This window comes from Antechinus flavipes, chromosome 6, assembly GCF_016432865.1.
Source record: "Antechinus flavipes isolate AdamAnt ecotype Samford, QLD, Australia chromosome 6, AdamAnt_v2, whole genome shotgun sequence".
Classification (NCBI taxonomy): domain Eukaryota; kingdom Metazoa; phylum Chordata; class Mammalia; order Dasyuromorphia; family Dasyuridae; genus Antechinus; species Antechinus flavipes.
The window spans coordinates 213,965,920-213,980,269 of record NC_067403.1 but is presented as its reverse complement, the minus strand read 5'-3'; the positions used below and the strand labels follow the sequence as shown (position 1 = coordinate 213,980,269).

General features: G+C 36.3%; 1 protein-coding gene across 5 annotated transcripts in view; it reads right to left on the bottom strand.

Moving 5' to 3' along the window:
- Nucleotides 1-14,350, bottom strand: part of BMAL1 (basic helix-loop-helix ARNT like 1) — a 90,290-nt gene that overhangs the window by 53,467 nt on the left and 22,473 nt on the right. For all 5 annotated transcript variants that reach the window (XM_051965754.1, XM_051965752.1, XM_051965753.1 and 2 more), the window contains one exon: nt 6,649-6,822. The gene's annotated coding sequence lies outside the window, so the exon portion shown is untranslated. The remainder of the gene's footprint in view (nt 1-6,648; nt 6,823-14,350) is intronic.

Here is a 14,350-nt window from a genome sequence, read left to right as displayed (position 1 = left end):
TGAATATCTGTGCTTTTTCATCCAACTATAAAACAGCACTTGCTGGCATTTAAATTTTATGGTTTCTCTTGTGTTTGATTCATTCACAAGATTCATTTGGATCTTGTCTTCTCATTAAAAGAGTCTTAACAGCTTGTTTCAGAACCAAATCTATTCTGTTCTTTCATCTAGCCAGTCTTTTCAGTCACATCCAGAAAACAGAAGGCTGGCTCACTTTCCCTTGGATAGAAACCTTCTTGATTTCATTAACCATGTCCTTTGTGTATTGCACAGTATGTGCTAAAGGGACTTTTAAAAGACTATTTCCATGGATTACACCTTCATCTCTAGCCCAAGAAGCCACATATTTTTATCACATGATAAAAAAAGTTAACAACAATACCAATGATTAAAGTTGATAATGCTGATTGTGGTATTCTAAGAACCCCCAAATCAGAAAGTTCTTCTTAAACTGACTTCATAGGGCACCTAATATTTTTAATGGAATTTTGTTCAAATGAGTTCTTCAACAGAATGATGATCATCTCATTAGTATAGTAAAACTCTGTACAAGTGTGGGTTTCAGCTTATCCGGAATTTTGAATCCTGTGTCATGATCTTGCATACCTTTCCACAGACGTTCTATCCAACCCATGAGAAGCTTTCCTCTGATTTTTGAAAATATATGGGCAGTAACAATCCACACACAGTTGTCCAACTTGGTCTCACTAAATGACTCTCACCTCATTATATTAATAAGCTTGTCTGTAAAAACTGGAAACTGAGTGAATGACCATCAGTTAGAGAATGGCTGAATAAATTGTGGTATATGAATGTTATGAAATATTATTGTTCTATGATGAAGTTATCAGCAGGATGACTTCAGAGAGACCTGGAGAGACCTACATGAACTGATGCTGAGTGAAATGAGCAGAACCAGGAACAACAAGATTATATAATGATCTATTCTGATGGATGTGGCTCTTTTCAACAATGAGGTGATTGAGGCCATTTCCAATGATCTTGTGATGAGGAGAGCCATCCACATAACCAGAGAGAGGATTATGGGATCTGAGTGTGGATCACAACATAGCATTTTCATTCTTTTTGTTGTTTGCTTACATTTTATTTACTTAATTTTTTTCTTTTTCATTTGATTTTTCTTGTGCAGCAAGATAACTGTACAAATGTGTATGCATATATTGGATTTACCATATATTTTTTACCATATTTAACATATTGGATTACTTGCCATCTAGAGGAAAGGGTGGGGGGAAAGTGGGGAAAAATTGAAATACAAGGTTTTGCAAGGATTAATGTTGAAAAATTATCAATGCATATATATATTAATAACTTTTTATCAACAGAACCCATGCCAGGGTAATTTTTTACAACATTATCCCTTGCACTCACTTCTGTTCTGATTTTTCCCCTCCCTCCCTCCGACCCCCTCCCCCAAATGGCAAGCAGTCCTATACATGTTAAATATGTCATGGTATATCCTAGATACAATATATGTGTGCAGAACCAAACAGTTCTCTTGTTGTACAGGGAGCATTGGATTCAGAAGGCAGAAATAACCCGGGAAGAAAAACAAAAATGCAAACAGTTTATATTCATTTCCCATATTTTTTCTTTGGGTGTAGCTGCTTCTGTCCATCACTGATTAACTGAAACTGAATTAGCTCTCTTTATCGAAGAGATCCACTTCCATCAGAATACATCCTCAAACAGTATCGTTGTTGAGGTATATAATGATCTCCTGGTTCTGCTCATTTCACTTAGCGATGCATATATTTTGAAAATTAAAAAGTTTTAATTAAAAAAAATAGGCTTGCCTACAAACTGCTGTTGGTAATATGCTGGAGCCTATGTATAAATACCACTTTATGGCCTTTTGGGTCACCTGCAATTCTGCTTCTTCTAAGACTGTGATGTTCCCTGCCTTTCAATAATAAAGAATGACTGAGAAACTACTTTAAGACTAAGTGGATCCACTGTTCCATCAATAAGAACACCTTTTCTAAAATAGTCCCTCTCTAGCCAGCCATACCTTGTCATTTCATGCAATTCTTATTTCTGTCCTCTCACAAATCCCATGTAAAAATCAAGTTTTCTTCCACATTATAGGCATTAAGAAGTTTGAAGATAAAAATTGTATCTTCCCATAAGTTTTCTTTTCTCTTTTTTTCCCTCAGACACCCCCAGTTCCTATAACTATTGTTCATATAATTAAGTTTTCCAGTCTCCTGATCACCCAAGTCACCTTCTTTTGGACATACTTTAACTTGTCAATACTAAAGTATGGCAACCAAAACGAAACACCTCGAATGATACTACCCCAACCAAAATCATTTCATGATAATGCAGTTCATGTTGTAGCCAAACTACTTGAATATCAAGAATCCTGTTATAATATTCTTCAACTGATCACACAATGTACAACCTTTCCATCAAATGGAAAGCTCTCTAAAATACTTCTAGACTCAAAGTTAGATTTTTGCAGAACTAATGAACAATATAGGGCAAAGATATGCCTATACTCCATAACAAGTCAGATAAAGGTACTATACAATGGGATTACTACCTTTCTCACTGAAGGTAAGAGAATGACAGTTCCATTAGTGCTGCCTAAGACTTAGTTTAAGTGACAGCCACATTAAACCAGCATCTCATTCTGAGTTTCCAATCTATTAAATCACCAGTCCTTTCCACATAAATTTCCCACAGATCTCAGGAATTACTCTCAAAATTTTACTTTTGAGTATATTTTTACCTGCCCGTTTTCTTTTGTATGTTTATGTATGCCAGCCTGATACAGTGAAAAGATACCTGAATTTAAGTGTCATCAGCAAGAACCTGAATCCTGGCTCTGCAACTATCAAAGTTTGGGTCTATCACTTAACACTTTATTCTACATACCCAGCCTAAAGAATTTCCCTTACCAGGATGACAACACCACTGTCATTTGTGTTCCCTGAGTGCTACAATTAATAACTGTGAGCCTAGTCCTGAAGCCCATTGGTATGAGATCCTCTTCTTAAGATCCCATAGAGATCAATTCCCTGCACGGATGTGAGAAGTAGGGCTGAAATGGCAAAGTTTTTGAGCTCTGTAGTCACTGAGTCTTGTTGGACTTTAGGCACTTTTTGGCTTAAATTGAAAGATGGAAGATGCTAGTCCCACTCCGAGTTGGTGAAGGAAAAGACTCTGAGAAGAAGCTGAAATGAAAACAGCTGGTGGTCTTGATGATGTTCTTATCTCAGCTTGCTACACTAGAGATTTCCGGAAATTTCTCCTTGGGGGGCCTTTCTTGGTTGAGTTGAGCCTTGCTTCCAGTAGGAAAGGTCTTTCACTCTGTATGTATACTTTCTCTAATTTCAGTTTTGCTATTGAATTAGATAAATGGATTTCTTTGATAACTCTGTGTGTGTGTGTTCATTCTAGAACATGTATATGGTACAAGTTAAGCCTTGGATAGAAAGCTGGGATCCTCCCCCATTAATTAAAAAAGTTAATGTGAATCTGAAAATCATATCACATAGACAGATATAATTTTAGCTTGGTATTCCTTCTCTCTTAGAACAAAGTGGCCAAGTTTCTTCTGCCCTCCATTTCCTACTTCTCTACTTGGTAAGAATTAAAATCTCTTTTGGAAAAGGGTGGAGAGAAAGGAGGCTAGATATGTCTATTTTGCATCTCTTTGAGTCATACAACTAATATCCCCATGCTGTGTGGAGAGTCAGCCCTCTCTATATGCAGAAATGCTTTTCTATAAGAAATGTAAGAGTCCTGCTAAGGTATAACAACAGTGCTACCACACTATGCAAGGAAAGAATGTGGGATTAGTGGCAACAAAGCATATGATATTCAAATCCTGAATCATTTATCCACAAATGGAGGGAGGCAGAAGTGGGGAAGAGGTGTTTCTGTATGATTCTTCTTCTATGTCATTCCAGAGGACAAGGAAATTACTTGGTTATTTGAAAAAACAATAATAACATTTATTCACTGGAATAATGTTCAAGATAATGAAATCTTATTTGTCAAAATAATAATAATAATGAAACCTTATTTTAAATTCTGTAGGCTTCAAACACAAAAGAAGACTGCACAAGGACAGCAGTACAATCTTCAAAATGATCTCAGCTCCACATGCCAACACTTATGGCAGTACGTTAATCAGCACACAGTGAACATGGCCCTCTCACCCTCTCAAAAGACATAAGCTTACCAAATCCAGTGTCTCAGAAACTCCCAGTTTAGGCATTCAATCAAAGTAGCAAGGATTTAATTGGCTGCTACAACCAAGCTAACCTGTGTAATTTTCAAAGCTCAGTCAATTTATCTAATCTGAATTTCTTGGCAAACATATAAGGGAACTAAAGGTACCTATCTTGGTTTAGGAATTAAAAAAAAAAAAACACCTAATGTTTAAAATAATGTTAATGTTATAGATATGTTTGAGAGTCTTTACTTTTTTTAAAATGAAGAGAGTCAGAGAGAGTCATTACACTCTCACTCCTACCTGTGCCAAAGCAGTTCAAATTTTTGGAGCATTTTGTGATCACAAAGCTCTTTAACATAATACTTAAGGCTTTATGTATGTGTTACTCCATTTGTACAACTCTGGGGTGAAAGAGGCAAGTTCAGTTACAAAGCACAAACCTTTCAGGCTACTAAATCAGTGTGAATTTATACGTCAGTTTCTAAAATTAATACTGACCGCCATTTATGGAGCACTTCAAAAGGTTACGAAGTGTTTTATAAATACCATCTCATAGGCTCTGTACATTCTCTGAGGCTGATAAGGTTTGCAACCTGCTTCCCTATTCCTTATCCAACAATTGGTCATACAATCTTCCCAAGAAAACCTCAAGGTAAGGGAGAATTAGGCTGCATTAATAGAAACACAACAATTAGAACAAGCCATAATGGCATTTGTGATTGCTACATCATAGTTCTGACTCCTCTTTGAGCTTAAAATCTACTCTTCACATGGAATTATGGTTGTTTAACTAAGCTTCCCCATCTTCTATTTAGACTTAAAACAAAAAAAAATCTGTTACACAAGTGTAAAAAAGTAAGAGTTTAATAAATGCTTTTTGATTGATATTAAGGATAGGAAGGAACAGTCAAAGCAACAAACAAAACAGTGATCCTAGAAATTAAGGGTCAAGAGGTAAAATGGTAAAAGTTCAGACAGAAAGCTTGGATTAAGGTTGTGAACACAGAAGGGAAGAGACAAGATACAAAAGTTCATTATGAAATAAGACCAGATGTGAAAATTCAGGAAACAAATCACAAACCAAACACAGAGGCAGGATACAACAGTGATGGCAAAGTTTAGTTAACTAGCCATCTGTTAAAGTGCTCTCAATAGCTAAAGGCAAAAGCAGCTGAAATTTCTGACTTGTTTTAATGATAATTTCATTCTTTGAAAAGCAGGGGAAGCCATGAGGGAAATTGCTATTCAGGATCCAATTCTGATACTTCCAACTTGGAGATTCTATGTTCTTCAACCAATGAGGAGGAAAACACTTATCAAAGTAGAAACAGTGTGAATCTTGCAAAGAACTATCTATTGCCTCTTAAAATTCATGTGGGAAAAAAAGGAAAAGGCTCCTAGTTTTTGGCAGGATGGATTCCAAAGAATTCAGAATAAATAGTATTTCGAATTACAAAATATAAGTCAACTAAAGAGGGATGGGATGCTCTCAAAATTCTAATTTGAATTTACAAAAACACAAATTACTCTCTCTACAAGAAAGCAAAAGAGAGACAATGCAAATAAAAGAGACTGATGCAGATGCATGAGAAAGTTATCAAGCAACTGGGATTTCAAAACTAAAAGCTCAACACTCTTGTCTTTGTTTTAGAAAGATCAACTTGGATTTTTAAAAAGGTATGAACAGATATGGAAACAAAGGCTTAAGACATCTTTCCAGATATGCTCTACCACTGCCCAGCTTTTTATAAATAAGTCTAACTCCAACCTTGGAATAAATACATTAGACGTACTCTCTGCCCCTGTGACCCTTCCCTCCCTGTGAATGGCTCCTCAGAGCACCTCCCCGATAGGTGGGCACACAGGCGTCATGGCTCATTCTTCTTCTGGAGGTTTTATGGACTTCTACTACTAAAACCATCAGTCCCACAGGTTTCTTTGTCATTCCTTCCCTCCCCTTTTCAGCTTCTATTTATGAACTGTCTTCCCCCAACAGAATGTAAGCTCCTTGAAGTCAGGGGCTAACTTTCTACTTGTATTTGTATACTTTGCCTTAACAGAGTAAAAAATAAAATGTTTATTGACTAACTGAATTAAAAAAGCATCACAGTAGTATAAAAATAGCAACACATTAAGAATGTTAAAGTTCAGAATATACTGGAGCTGGCAACAAATGTAAAAGTAAAAATAGAAGAATGTTGGTTTTGTTTTGGTTTGCTTTTAAGCTGTATTGGGGGCAAGATAAAGCTTAATGAAGAGTTAGGCTGAGTCCCAGAGTGGATGAAATAAGAATAGATAACAGAAATGGCAGAACTATTTATCACTCTGTTCTAATTTTTTCTACTGTGAAGAATAAATTTTCTGGAATTTCTAGGAAGCACAGAATCAAAATGCTTAGCAGGAAGTTGAAATTCAAGATAATAAGGAAATGGAGAAAGTACCTGGCTGTTCTTGATGTGATCAAGTCACCAAATCTAGATGAAACACATTGCTGGGTACTGAAAGAACTGGCAGTCAGGATTGCTGGTGATCTTCATCTTTTTTCAAAAACTCAGGAAGAATGGTGAAGAGAAGTGGCTATAAAACTCAGGGTGAGCAAATGTCATCTCAATTTCCTAAAAAAGAAAAGAGTAAATTTTTCAAATTATAGACTAGTGAGTATGATTTTGATTTCTGACAAAATTCTCTACGTTATTCTTATGATGCTTTTAGAAAGAGAAGAAGGGACCGCTCCGAGTCAATATGAATAGCTCAAGAACATCCTGTGAGAGAGTAACTTCATCCTCCCACCCCCTTTTTGGGAGGGCAAGATCAAGCGGCACATCAGGAGAATCTCATAGATTATATGTTATTTACTGATGGAAGACACATTTATTGTCAGGCCTTTCAAGCTACACGTGTACTACTAGTATTTCCCCATTCTAGGAAATGTTCAGAATTTCTGGGGCTCCTTTTTGGCCCAGGATGCTTTGGTGAACTACCTTTAAGGAATGGGCACTATCCATTCTATTGGCACGTCTAGAATTGGCTGTTTTTGGACACAGCACAGATAGTCATGGCAGACGACTACTGGGCTTTTCATCTTCATTTGGGACAACATATTGGACAAGGGTCTGCCTTGAATAAAAGCATTCTTAGTGAAGGAATATTTCCTGTCAATAAAAGTGCCCTTGAGGATCTTCTTGTCAGGCTTGAAGATAAGACCAATGTTCTTTTAACATATCTTGACACTTTCTCTTTGGCTAAATCCCCCATCAGGAGTCACTTCTTTGGGAAGATGGAGAGTTGATTCTGATAGTCATGTTCTTTTGGGAAATCCACCATACCTCTGCTGCATTTTTCTCTGTCTCTGTTTCTCCTCCTTCTTCCCACTCCTTCCCCACCCTTTGCTCTCAAACAGAAAAATGGGGAAAAAGTAAATAAAAAAGATTTTAGCAAATCATTTGACAAATTTTTTCATGTGATCTTAGGCAAAATGGATAAATGTGGACTAGATGACAGTATAGTTAGGTAGATTTGGAATTCATTCAATGAATCAGGTTATGACTCTGATAGTAATTAAAGCATTAGACTTTCAACTGAAAGGTTCAGAGTTCATGGCCCTGTTCTGGCAGCAAACTCCATTTTAAAGGTGGGGTTACCTTGTTATATAGTTAATAGCCTCAAAGTCTAGAAAATGAAAGTGGAAGCCTCACCTTTGCTACTTACTTGTGTGGTCATGGACAAATAACTTAAATCTTTACAAACCTCAGCTTCCATATTATAAAATGAGGAGGTTAGACCAGATAGCCTCTAAGGTTCCTTTCCAGCTCTAAATCTGAGTTCTGATTATTGGCTTGATGTCAGAGAAGAAGATCTCAAATTTAGTGCTCTAGGAAATTTTTCACTGATCTCATTCTTTTTGAGTGGCAGAGGCAGAAAACCTTCCCAATAAATAGTTTTTTCAAAAGAGAAATGAACTACCCCTAGAAAGAATCAATTCTTCATCACTTTAGTCTTTTTCAGAGGCAAATCATAAAAGTAAATCCTGTTCACAAACAACTAACACTAAATGACTTCCTTTTCAACTCTAAGACTTTGTAATATTATAAATGGAATAGAAACAGGAACTTAGCAACATAATCAAAACATAGTCTTAGATTCAAAAAACGAATTCAAGGCCCAAAAGAGAAGTTCAAGGCCCAAGTCTGGCAATTGATTAAGTATATGACCAAGGGTGAGTCATTTAATTTTACAATCTATTATACATCTTATCTTTCCTCATCTGTTAAAAAAATAAGGGGGGGAAGTGAGATGGGGACAAGGTTCAGCACAGATGATCTCTAAAGTCCCTCTTAGCTCTAAATATTATAAAGTCCCAAGAGGCAGGTTAACTTAGTTACCTTTATTATAGAAATAACAACATGGCATAGAGTTTACAACACAAGTGACATACTTAGTGAAAGAAAAATGAAAGAAAAGAAAAATGGATTCCACTGTACATTTTCCAGATTTTTAAAATACTGGCTAGGTACTTCTACAAGAATGACAGCAAATCTTCCCTTTATAAGTGAAGTCAATACACAATAAATGAGTTAAGAATGGAATCAACTTCTTTTTTCCCATAACTAAGTATCTGAGTAACTGACAGTTTACTTACAAATACACAAGTCTCAGTAGCAAGTAGGAAGATTCCACTATACAAATCAAGAATAAAAGGCTCATAAGCACATTTTAAAGACAAATGCAGCATAAAGAAAAAAGATCCACCCTCCAATTTTATCTGGAAATAGTTGGTGAGTATTTGAGCTGCTGATTGAAGCATCCAAAGGTCTACTAAAAATGGTAACGGTTCAGAAATAATCTATAAATTCCGTGCACTGAATTTTACAAACAACAAGGGCAATAAGTTGCCATTGTATCATTTATCAATCAGAGTTTACAGGAAGCTGCTGTTCAGTGCTAGAAAGCTACTGATGTTAATGATAGTTGTGGAGTTCTTCCCATCTGACATTTAAAGATGGCTTCAGGGGCAGCTAGATGGTGTAATGTAACCACCCCTGGAGTCAAAAGGTCTTGAGTTCAAATCCAGCCTCAGACATTTAACACTTACTAGCTGTGTGACCCTGAGCAAGTCACTTAACCTCAACTGCCTTGCAGGAAGCAAGGGGAGATGGTTTTAACTTTTAAGCAAACTTCATGCACAGTGAAAAACGCATGTATCACTGGATGTTTGACAATGGCTGTTCTCTCAGTTTGCTGAGAGAAGTTGTCATTCAACACTTAATTTATTTCTGGTTTTTTGCTAAAGAGAATGACTTTTGGACTGAAAAGGACAAAAATTAGATGCCTAGGAGAGTACTGAAAACCAAGATAAATAAGGTGGTTGCAAAAAAGTGGTTAACTGCTCTTGATGAGTTAAAGTCATTTAAATCCAAAAGAAATACAAGTGGAGGTTCTGAAGCTAACAGATATGATTATTGAGTTGCTGTCAGAAATCTCTGAAAGACTACTGAAAATAGGCAACTAGAAAAGAATAAGTAATCTGATTTTCAAAAAATGACAACAGGATCATAGATTTAGAGTTAGAAAGAACCTGACAAATCATCTGGTCATTCACCCTCAATTTACAGAATCCTGAAGCCCAAATAGATGAAATCATTTGCCCAGGCTTACCAAGGCTATAAGTGGCAAAACTGGGATTCAAACATGGTTCTTAGACATCAAATCTAATAGCAGACTTTCTATGGTCCCCTACTAAGAAAAGAATAGAATCTGCAAAATGTAGGACAACGAGTTAGACTTCAAATCCCAGAAAAATTCTAAAGTATATCATTAAAATTTAGAAAAATTCTTACTCATTAAAGAGATGGCTAGTTACTTGGATAAGGGCATAATTGGAGTGTTTACCAAATGTGCAGATGATCAACACACTGAATGATAAAATATAGCTCTAAAAACAGTCTTGATTGACTAGAACATTAGGTTGAAGCTAATATTGTGAAATACAAACCAAAAAATGATTTTGATAATAGCTAGTATTATTAATGCAGCACTTTTAAGAGTTACAACACATTCTGCAAATAATCTTATTTTATCCTCATAACAACCCAAGAGACGAGAGTATCTTCATTATACAGCTAAGGAAACTGAGGCTGGGAGAGATTAACGGATCTAGGGTCACATGGCTAGAATATGTCTGAGGACAGAGTTACACTTCAGTTTCCCCAACTCCAGGTTCACCATTCTATCCTCTATACCTCACAAATTCCTTATCCTTAAGTTAAAAAAAATCAGCTTTCACTAGTACAAAATGGAGATGTGTCTAGACAGCTGTAAGTCTGAAAAAGATTTGAGAATTTTGGTGAACTAAAGTTCACCATGAGTCACCAGTATCATATGGTAGCCAAAAAAGCTAATGTTATCTTTGGCTACAGCAGGAGAGATGTGGTATCGTTACCACTGGGAAGGTGACGATCTTATTTTCTGCTCTAGTCGGGGCATAGTTGAAACACTGTGTTTACTTCTAGGTACCAGAATTTTAAAAGGGCATGTTAAGCTAGAGAAAGGGAACCAAGATGGTGAGATTGTGTCAAAAATGATCATCTGAAGGAACTGGAAATGTTAAGCTTAGAGAAGAGAAAACAGAATAAATGGCAGTTAGTGCTGGTACTTCCTCTATCAAGGCATAAACTCTTCTAAAGCCTTCATGAACTTCTAAAATCTCATGAACTGCTATGGACCACCACCCCCAAATGAAAAAAAAAATCTTCTATTGGCCAACTGTTACCTTTTCTGGGTTGGTAGGACCTTTGGAATTTTCCCTTCACTACCACAGCCTTTAGGGACTAGGATGACATGTACCTCAACTTCCTCATTTAGAAAGTATGCATTTTTTAAAAGATAAACAATTATTCACTTTGACATAACTATACCCTCTATCCAAATGAAGATGACTCAAATCCAAGTTCATGGCTTGAACAAGAGTTGATTTATAAAGCCCTTAAAATGTGGTTCCAACAGACACTGGCAACCCTATAGTTATAGATGTCAAGTGCCACCATAATATATTTTTATAATAACTCTGTTTTTATTCTGGTGCTTTTTAAAATGGAATCTGCTCCAAATAAATCCACATTTAGTGACTTTTCAGTTTTCAGCTGCTTGTTGCTTATAACATTCTATAAATAAAAGAAACAGTGCCCTATAACACACTGTAAACACCCACAGACAAACAGAGCCAAATTCTTCCAATTATGACCCTGAGACTGTTGCCAAGATACTTCAAGGACCTACTTGAAAGAATGCCATCTAGGCCATTTCCTGATTAAGCTTCCATCTAGAAAGGAATCAAAGTATGCTGTCTTTGCCCAGTGTCCTATCCATGCTCAAATAATTGCTTCACTTTATTTAAATGAGACTCTTTCCTTATAAGTAGTTAAAATGCAGGAGCAGTAAAACCTTAAAATTTCCCACTGCACATCTTTATGTGTGTTGAAAAAACACTGATTTATTACATGACTGACTTAATCATGGATATATTAATAACATTTCACTGTGCAAATCAAGGTCAAACCCAAAGTAGGTCAACTAAAATAGGGTCTGTAAGTGGCCGGTGAATCTAATAAAAGCTGCATCAATCCCTTCCCTCTGATCTGCACAAATCAATAAAGATCACCAGCGTTCAGAGATCACGATCATGTGGTAAGCCACAGAGATTGCCAAGGCCAAGATCAGCCATGCCAGAGACCATTCTATTAAGATCTTGTCAAAGTCTACTTGTATGCTCATACAGAAGTTATGACCTTACAAATGCTAATGGCTTTAATATGGTTTATACAGACTGTTAAAATAACTGCACCAGCAGGAAACATAATTTTCATATTTCCAAAGAAGCATCACTCTAAGAATACTCCCTCCAAAGAAATTATATTTGTGGTTCACTTCCTCTAAGAATAAACTACTTTCAACACTTATCTTTAGACTGCTACTTACAAACCAAGACTTTGAAGCATTATTTGTAATAAAATGGTTTCTAGCTATAAACTAATTCTCATAGTGGAGGCCAAATTATAGCTTCTGGAGGCATGACTACACGACAGGTCATTGTTCTGATGCTTCCCTCAATTACTTTTCACCCCCAAAAGCATTATACAAATGCTGCTGAATATAATAAACATTTCCAACCTCTATTAGAATGAACAAATAATGATGATATATAAAAAGATGACTTTAATCTCTCGCTAAATCATCTTAAACACCAAAAATCTTTGACTGACTTTCAACTCAAGTATTAATATTTATTTACTATGTATTACAGTTGTGAGGTGTCAAAGGCATACAACATGGTCTCGAAAAGTTGGGAGATGTGCTGAAAAAATTAGAGAACAACACAAGACAAGAGAAATGTTAGTGCTTGGGCTGGTTTTAAGAAACCTGTGTACTTGGTCAAACAGCTTAATTTGCTTAAGACTTGGTTTCTTTATTTTACAAATTAGGATAAAACCTGTGAAATACTCACCTCACAGGACAATCAGGAGGCTCAATAAGAATAATGATTAAAAATTTTTTTAAATCAATCCTAAAGTTTCTATAGCAAGAAATTTATACATATAATCAATCATTTAAGAAGCATTTACTGACATGGTCAACTATATGTCAGGTACTAGGTAAGATGCTGTAGCTCCAAACACAAAAATGAAACAGTCCTTGCCCTCCAGGAATTATTCTCAATGATGTTATTTTAGTTAAGGGCCCAACTTAATGTGGGAAAATGAGGAATTAGAAAGATCAGATTTCTTGGAGTATATAACGGTAAAGGTGATCCGGATTTGACAGAAGGAAACTATTACAAGAATGGAGGATGAGAGGCATAAGAGAAAAATATGAGCAAAAATGCAAAAGCAAGAATGAAGGATGAGAGGCATGAGAGAAAAATATGAGCAAAAATGCAAAAGCAAAAATGAGTTGAGCATGTCCTCAAGCAGTTCATTAGAAGAGAAGGTTCAAGTTGGCGAGTGTGTATTAAGAGAAAAGGTTGGACAGGTAGTCTTGGGGCTTAGAATTGGGAAATCTCCTCCTACCTCCTATTGTCTTACCTTCCAATCCCCCATGGTCCCAAGCTCCTTTTCATATGACACGGTTTGAGTCCTCATTATGCTGACTGCCCTCTTCTGAACATGTTCCAGATTGTGACTATCACTGCTAAAACATCGTATCCAGAACTAGACAATGTTCTACATATGGGCCGTCAGGCTCAGAGTACACAGTGGGACTATCATCTCATTTATTCTGGACATCATATTAATGCTACACCCACAGAACTTCCTTTGCAGCAAATCGAGCCAAATTATAGCCTCTGGAGGCATGACTACACTACAGGTCATTGTTCTGATGCTTCCCTCAATTACTCTTCACCCCCAAAAGCATTATACAAATGCTGCTGAATATAATAAACATTTCCAACCTCTATTAGAATGAACAAATAATGATGATACATAAAAAGATGACTTTAAAATATTAAAAATACCACATGGGAATAATTAAGAAGTACCACAAGGAAGAAAAGACAAATAGATTTTTTCCAGCATAATCAATGCAGAAATTTTCCTCCACTAGCAGTAACTACACGAAGGTTCGTCAGTTGATATTCTCAAATAACTAAATATTCCAAGTGTTTATACATCAAAATCCTTCCATTTGCAAAACAAAAATAAAATCCCCAAAATGAGGGAAAAAAAATACCCAGGTTTTTGCAATAATCATATATGATCTTCTGTAATACCACTATCAACACCTGAAAATACACATGGACAGGCAGTTGGCTTCATTTTTCATCACTAAGAGCATGTAGACACTCCCTGAGTAGGTGAACAGGGCGGGTGGATAGCCATGACTGGGGGGGAGATGGAAAGCACCAGACAGTCCAGATGAGTAAGCTGAGTCCAAAGTCAGAGAGATACTAGCAGGGAAGAACTCATGGGTCAATAAGAATAAAAATAAGAGTAAAATGGTCTCACTCCTGTTATTACAATAACACCTTTAAGTAGTACTGTGTAGAGTAAGTATGCTAGAAGATGACTAGAGGCTTTCTGCTCCAGTCCCAGGATTAATGCCCCTGCTTAGCCAAAGCCATTCCTAGAGCATTCTCCCTGTCACTGATTG